This window comes from Musa acuminata, chromosome BXJ1-6 (genome assembly GCF_036884655.1).
Source record: "Musa acuminata AAA Group cultivar baxijiao chromosome BXJ1-6, Cavendish_Baxijiao_AAA, whole genome shotgun sequence".
In the NCBI taxonomy this organism is placed as follows: domain Eukaryota; kingdom Viridiplantae; phylum Streptophyta; class Magnoliopsida; order Zingiberales; family Musaceae; genus Musa; species Musa acuminata.
In genome coordinates this window covers 24437409-24445160 of record NC_088332.1, presented here as the reverse complement: position 1 = coordinate 24445160, position 7752 = coordinate 24437409, and the positions used below count along the sequence as shown (strand labels likewise).

General features: G+C 42.1%; 1 pseudogene; it reads right to left on the bottom strand.

The window, feature by feature from the left end:
• Positions 1 to 1326: 1326 nt before the first annotated feature.
• Positions 1327 to 6848, bottom strand: LOC135676643 (squamosa promoter-binding-like protein 15; annotated as a pseudogene).
• Between the last annotated feature and the right edge of the window lie 904 nt (positions 6849 to 7752).

Sequence of the window (7752 nt, the reverse complement as noted above, 5' to 3'; positions counted from 1 at the left end):
GGGAGATCAAAGGATGATTCGCGGTGGTGGAGATGATGGCAGAATTCGACGACAATCTTTTAAGCAATTGTGGGAATTGCTTTGGGCGGTTGTGGAGGACTGATGGATGGCAGTGGAAGGGCAGTGAGATGCCAAGAACACTGCTCTGATACCAGGTGTTAGAACCCTTGCAGAATTCTAAACTTGGGGTTGATCTCTTTAGGGGATCGACCTCCTTGAAACTCTATAGGGGTTCCTCCCTCCAAGTTGCTGCTCAAAGGCTGCAGAAAAGATTCATCTATTGCTTATGAAAAGAGGTGGAATACATGACTATTTATAGGACTTCTAAACCCTAACTCCTAATATGACTCTTACTTAAGACTCCTACTTATAAACAACTCCTAATAGGACTCCTACTTCTAACCAACTCCTAATAGGACTCATACTCAAGACTCCTATTCCTTTACAACTCTCTATTTTTCTCTAAGAAATAACCTCCTAACTTTAGCCGGCCTCTTCACCTCTTTAATAGGGGTCGGCTTATGTAGGTTTTACATGAATGTCCCTCTCAATTAGGACTCTTCTAGCTAGAGTCCTAACAGAACCTAATATTCATCACAATGTGAGTGGGAAGATCAACTCCTTTGGACAACTTTAGATCTTACTCGAAGCTCTACCTACCATAATATTGTGATAGGAATCAGCAAGTCTTCCATGGGATATATAGGAATCTAAATGTTTTGTGAGCCAACTCCCTCCTTTACACTCCAAAATGTTGGGGAAGGTAGAGCTGCATTTCCTGGGGGAAAAAAATCACAAACTTACCATTGTTAGTTTTAATCATCAAAACCAATAAATAAATGACAAGGGCTTTAAATAACTGAAAGCAAAACTTGTTACCACATCTAATGGCATCGAGAAGGCCATCGACAAAAATCAAATGACAAATTCAAACACCTTTAATTTTGAAGGATAAAATTATCTTTTTTTAAAACACCTGTGTCATCTAGGATTTATGAAAAACTTATTGGATAAAAATGAAAAACATAAAAAAGAGAGAAGAAACCTCCATGACGAATATGCATATCTACGGAACCATCTAGAAAGAGGACTACTAATAGAGCAAGAGAAAACAAGGTAATGTAGGCGTTAATCCACATGATAAAAAGTTCATGGCCTAAAGAGTCAGTAATAGCATCCAAAAAAGCTTGTCAAGGAGTTGGGAGTTAAGAAACATACATTGTGATAAGTCCCAAAGAGTCTCATTATGTGGTGGTGTGATTGCTTCAACAAAGGAATCACCTTATCCATCTGCTAACCTGGGCTTCCATCTCTACACAGCACTACTCGTCACAACTTGTGACACTGCTTCACTTTCCTATTAAAAGTTATTAGACAGTTCATGGACTTCATGTGTTGTATTTTCCATGGATCATGAAGTAAAACCAGCAAAAAAAGACAGAATCACAACATGTTAACTAACTGCATAAACTAAGAAATTGTCGTAAAACATGTAAGATAGCCCTGTCTAGTCCATTCTGCTCTTCTTTGTGCATTCTGTGTATTTGAGGGAACTCATTCTGCTTCCCAACTCCGCTTTTATCCCATGGAAATCCCTGATTCCATTAGGGACCTCAAGCCAATCTTGTTTGCCAACAGAATCAACAAGAATTGCTTCCTTGATGAAATATCTCAGCTCAAGATTTGAACATGTCGAAATCCACGGAAGTCATCACTGGAATCCGACAGTTATAAGGCAGCAGCACCATTACTATTCCTTTTGGAAGCTATCTTGGTCCAAAGTCGAGGTTCTCCCACTTGAATGGATCAACAGAACCAATCTGTGGCGAGCCTAGGAAAAAAATGCAGACGCAAACGCAGACTGCAGCAATTGCAAGCATCGAATGGACATAAGGACGCTGAAGAAGCCCCTTGTAGCGGGCAGTTTGTCTAAGCCGTCCAGCTTCTACCAATGCACATTTAGCACGAGACGTTCGGGCAGCACCAGGCCTGTTTGCTCCTACTACCCCTGGTTCATCCATGAATATCTCTCCACCTTCAACCAATATGGTCACTTATCCATTTGTTCTGTCAGCAAGCTTTCTGGCCACCAGTCTGTTATAAGAAATATTGTTCCCCAATGTAGCATACATATAGGGGGAATGATCATTGTCATCCAGTACCGAGTTCCAGCATTTCAATCCCATCTAAGAAATTAAAGTCAAATAAATTAGTGAGTACCATGATAAGGTTCAAAACTAATTTGTGGCAACATTTATAACAGAACAAATGAAAAGTATCCTTTAAAACCACATCACTCTAAAGTTGGAATCCGAGTGTAGTTATTTAATCGATTTGCAGTGTTGTGTATGTCATTGTATCTAAAGATTATAAAAGTCAGAATTAGCTTTACCTCTTGTGGATCATTAGTGAGTGCATCAACCATGTCCTCTGAGTCCTGCATGCTCGCAGCCATGTGCAATGGGGTCACTCCACCAAGGCCAGCCATGTTTGGGGGAAAAAGATACAACTTTTTTGCATCTTTTCCATGACTGATGCTATAGTGAAGAACCAGATCAACCATTGTCTTGGACTTTCTCTTAACTGCTCTGCTCAAGAGATCAATTTCTGATAGCATTATCAATGATTCATGCTTTAGTGCATCATTACTCAAGCTTCTTTCAACAAGAATATCCAGAAGAGTTTTGATAAGAGTGCACCAATCTCGTTCAACAGAAAATGTAATTAGGTACTTAAACCGTGTAATAGAGAAATCCAACAATGGTAGGCTGGATGACATTTGTGTACTCTGAAACAACCAACCAAGTTCATTTAGGAAATGCAAGACATTCTCCCTCGAACTGGATTGCACACTAATATGAACTTGTTCCTCTGGGATGACACCTACTGTCTGAACATCTTCCTCAAGATCTGATTCAAGGACCCTCAATTCCTGACAGATACCAGCATCAGCAATGATAACAGGGAAACTGTCCCCCATGAAACCATTTTCCACCTGAGAATGGAATTTACAACTTAGGAGCAAGTGCTGTTCAACTACATCTATTCCAATAGTAAGAAAGCCATGTTTTTGAACAATTAACTGCTACAACATCTAAATTAATCACCTCAATAAAACAGCGACCAAGGGACTTTGGATATCCTCCTGGAAACTCAAACCTCTCTATGCAGGAATCATCATATATGGTGCCTGGATATGCTGAGCAAAGAACTTCTTTGGATACGTATTTCCCCATATAAGTGCAGTGGATCCTACACAAATGAAACTAATTCATGAGCAACATAAATTGGGTACAGGCATTTAGATGGATAAACAAGCATTGAGATGCTCAACTCACTTGGTGCCAGGAACAGTCAAATTGTGACCTTTTAGAAAAAAGGAAGTTTCCTGCCCGCTTACAACGGCAATAGGTGATACAGATGTCAACTCTGGAGCACTCCACGCTCTCCAAGTTTTGGACAAGCGGATCTTCCCTGCAGCAGATGGCAAATGACAGTTGTTTCATTTAGAAAATATAATTATCATGGTAATTTCATCTGATAGTTTCAGCCCTTGAATAGAGATGGAATATTGAGCGTTGCAATATTTAAAACTAGAAAAGAAGAAAGACAATTGCACAAAGGTGATATAAGAAAGCATACCATCCTTATATGACACCAGCTGTCTGTTTGCACAGACTAAAAATCTCCCGTTTCGCCAAAAGTCAGTATCAGAATGTTGAACTAGTGAAGTGACACGCTGAAGAAGATCATTTTCAAGCTGCAACCAACACATTTTGAGTACTGAAAAGCTGAACTAAAACATAGAAAACAAATGATGCGCAAAAGAATAAGCCACTGACTTCTTCCCATGCAACCAATGGCATTGACACATAGATTGATAGAACAACACAACCAGGCCGAATGTAGCTCTCCATATCCGATGGACTGTTTGAAAGCAAATTCAGTACCTGCAATAAAGGAAATTACAAAGTGCATATTGATGGAAGCATGTTTAAGGGAGAGAATACTAAACAGTGTTTTACACAACCTGAGCACGAAGTGTATCTGGAAAACTGCTCGGATCCTTGCCAAAGAGCTTAACAATGATTCGCCCAGTTCGATCCTGTTGTCCACATCAGAGCAAATATGTAAACAAGATGGAAAAGTTGTAAACACTGGTAGGTGGATAGTCAGAATGTAAGTTACCTGAGCATCAGAATTTGAACTAGAAGGGGAGTGATCTAAGCTAGAGGACTTATAATGTGTTCGATGCAGTACACTTTGAACTGCTCCATTTTCGACTCGCATTTCTGACTCCTTAAAGAGCCCAAGTGGTACACTCCCACCATGGCTAGTACTTAGTTCAACAGTTGCATTGTCTTCCTGGCATTCTGAAACTGGTGCATATTTCACCAGTTCCATTGTTGAATGTAGAGGGAATAGCTTCTTTGTAACAGGGGGTGAAGATGAAGGAGACCTCTCATCTATTGGGTTGCTACTTTCAGAAGAAAGATACTTGGATGTAGATCCCAGTTCCGCAGGGCTCTCATTATCAGCAGGACTCAAAAGCTGCAAAGGTAAACTTGGTCTCCCTTGATGAAATGTCTGGTCAGGTACTTCTACCCGAGATTTATCAGTGCAGTTGTTTGTGAGGACCCCCACTGAAGGATAGACATATTACGCGAATTAACATCAGAGGGTGGCTCAACATTTTGCATCCTTTTTTTGGTCTTATCATTGCCACTGCTTTCACTGCTCCCTTGTGAAAGAGATCCAGGGCCATCAGGAGCAGATGCTGCTAGCACTGCAGAGAGAACTGCCGGCAGGTTTGTTGTGGATGGTTCATTTTCATCACCATTTGACTTTAGTGATTGTTCAAATGAACCTAGCTCTGGAACTTGAGATACATTTAAATCAAAATCTCCAGGTACGCATGATCTTGAGGAAGGGTTTGTGTTACTTGAAGCACTTAGTTTACTAATAAATTGGACAAGATGATCTCTGTCAGGCAGAGGTGGGATACGAGATGGTTTAACTTGATTGTTACCTGCACTCATAGTAACAAAAGATAAAGCAAAAATCTCACAGCATGTCATAAATTGGTTATCCTGTAAGATACATCGCATACCTTGCAACCTTGCCAACGTCACTACCAAATTGACAACATCAAGATTCCAATTTGTTCCATTCTCTTGGTTTCTAGGAAGCGATAGCCTAGAAAAAGCATCCTCCGGTTGTGTCTTCCTTCTGCGTCGATTATGCCCTGCAAGCCTCCTCCTGCAGCTTCTCTTGCCCTCATCAAACTCCAAAAGGGGATGAAATCTAAATCACGTAACATAACAAATGAGGATCATATAAGATTTTGATGATGCCAGAGATAATAAAACCAACACCTTCAAAGACAGATCCAGATTTCGACGATGGTGTACCAAAATGATGCAATTTCAAATATCTTGTGAAAGCCAAAAAAATCCAAAAACACACAAAAAATGGTGAAATTAATTTCCACGCAAAATGAATACAAAGTTGTTGCAATTAAAATGATGATCAAAGAAAACGCATGTTTGAGGAGATCGTGATTACCTGCTGCACTGCTGGCAGAACCTCTGCATCTGCTTCCCCACAAGTGCCGTGGCGGTCTTGCTGTGCACCTCGCAGACCTTGTGCCGCCTATGATAATCCTTGGCGCTTGATAGATCTACCTTGCAATCATCCACCTGACAAATCGGGTAGTTGCCGCCACTCCCTGGCGATCCAGACCTGACCCTCTTGTTTGGCCTCGCAGCTGGCTGGTCCACCGAGTACGCTCCGCCTCCTAGCTTCAGCGCCAGGTTTTCGTCATCCTCTCCCAAGCTCCTGCCCAAAGCCAAATATTTCGAGCCCTCGTGCCCTTTCTTCTTCTGATCGACCGTGGCGGCAGCCGCAGAAGACGGCTGGGACCCCAGGCAGAGGACCTCCGATGCATCCGCCAACGGCTTCGCCGTGAATCTCACGCTATCCCAATCCCACATCTTGGGGTTCCAATTGCCGCCGTGGTTCGGAAGAGAAGCGCCCATCAGCCGCTGCTGCTGGCTCTCGTGCTGCTGGTTGTGGGGAAAGCTGGGATTGTTCTTCCATGGGAAATCTCGCTTCTTCGAGGGTAGTAGCGACTCGTGGAAGGGTCCAGGGAGGGCCCGGTGGTGGTGGAAGACGACGGGAGGGACGACCAGCTCACCGACCTCTCGTCCCATCTCCCGAGGACCGAATCAAACCCGATCTTCCCCAACTACGAGAGCAGGAGAAGGAAAAAACACCCGCTTTTTCCTCATAACGCGCGCCTACTCCTCCGTCAAATTCGAACCTAAAGAACTCCAAAGAAACCCAACAATCCATCAAAAGATCATCAAGACAACAATCTGCCACACCCCCGAATGAATCACTCCACAAAAACAACAACAAAGAACACTCTTTACTTACAAAAGACCAGAATTTGGTCGCCCATAACTTCCACAGCACAAACCACCTCCGAAGCTACATCAAACGGGCGAAAACACCAAGCAAAAGCTCAAAACTACAACCCCTCGCCACGACACAAAACGGAAGGAAGAGCAGATCTGCGATAGACGCGCGGGGAACGAAGAAACGTCGTCGGTCAATCTACTTCCTCTTCTTCCGACGACTTCCTTCCTTCCTTCAAAGATAGGTCATCTCTCTTTTGTTCTGTCTCCACGGCGCGTCACGAGTTCGTAGATTCGAAGGCAGGGAGGGGAAGGGGAAGGCGTTGGGGAGCGAAGCCCACAGCGAAAGGAAGCAGTGGGGGTGACAGAAAAGCAAGGGGAGGGAGAGGGAGTGTACGCGCACCACCGCCGCTCTTGGCGTGTCCATCGTTTCGGTTCATTCCAGGAACCCTCTTTTACTAAATTACCCCTTTTGTAGTAATAATTATAATTAATTATTATTGGTAACTAAAACTAAAATGTTGGTGCCTACGAGGTCCCCTTTCCCTGTGGGCTGTAGCTGGGTGGTCCTGATGGCGTCCCGAGCAGAAACACGTGAGCGTCACGTAGACAAATCATCACATCAACGGGTTCGAGCCATATGGGCAAATCCTAAACCAGATTGCTATTTCTTCATAGCTTAACAAAATATATATATATATATATGTATATATATGTACGTGTGTGTGTAATTTTATGCCTTCGATTGGTATGATATGGAAGGGTAAAAGGATTCAGTTCTTTCTGCTTCAAGTGGATAGCTTGTGGAATGAGACCAATTCCTTAATTGTGAAAGAGATCGACGTGAGGTTCTGTGCCGCAGATTGCAAGCAATGATAAGGAGTACTAACATGTGACCCAAAAGTGATACAGCAAACCTAAGCCGGACGCTTTCACATCCAACGCTTAACCAACATGTGAGCTTTGAGGCAGCTGCAAAAATAGTGGAGCATTAATCACACATCTCCCACATGCAACCTTCCTTGTAAATTAGGCGATGTTATTAACCTATATATATATATATATATATATATATATATATATAAAGAGAGAGAGAGAGAGAGAGAGAGAGATTTATCACAGAATATTAATTTTGAATCCTCGATTTTACTATTTTTAAATATAAAATTTAATTAAAAGTATCAAATTTGATAAAAATATCATCAAAACTAAAATTTAGTTAATAATTTATGATATATATATATATATATTATTGTTGATACGTATAACCCTGACATATCAGCATCCATGTCGGCACGAGTCGAACAAGATATGTGAGGCTTCATTGGAGCAA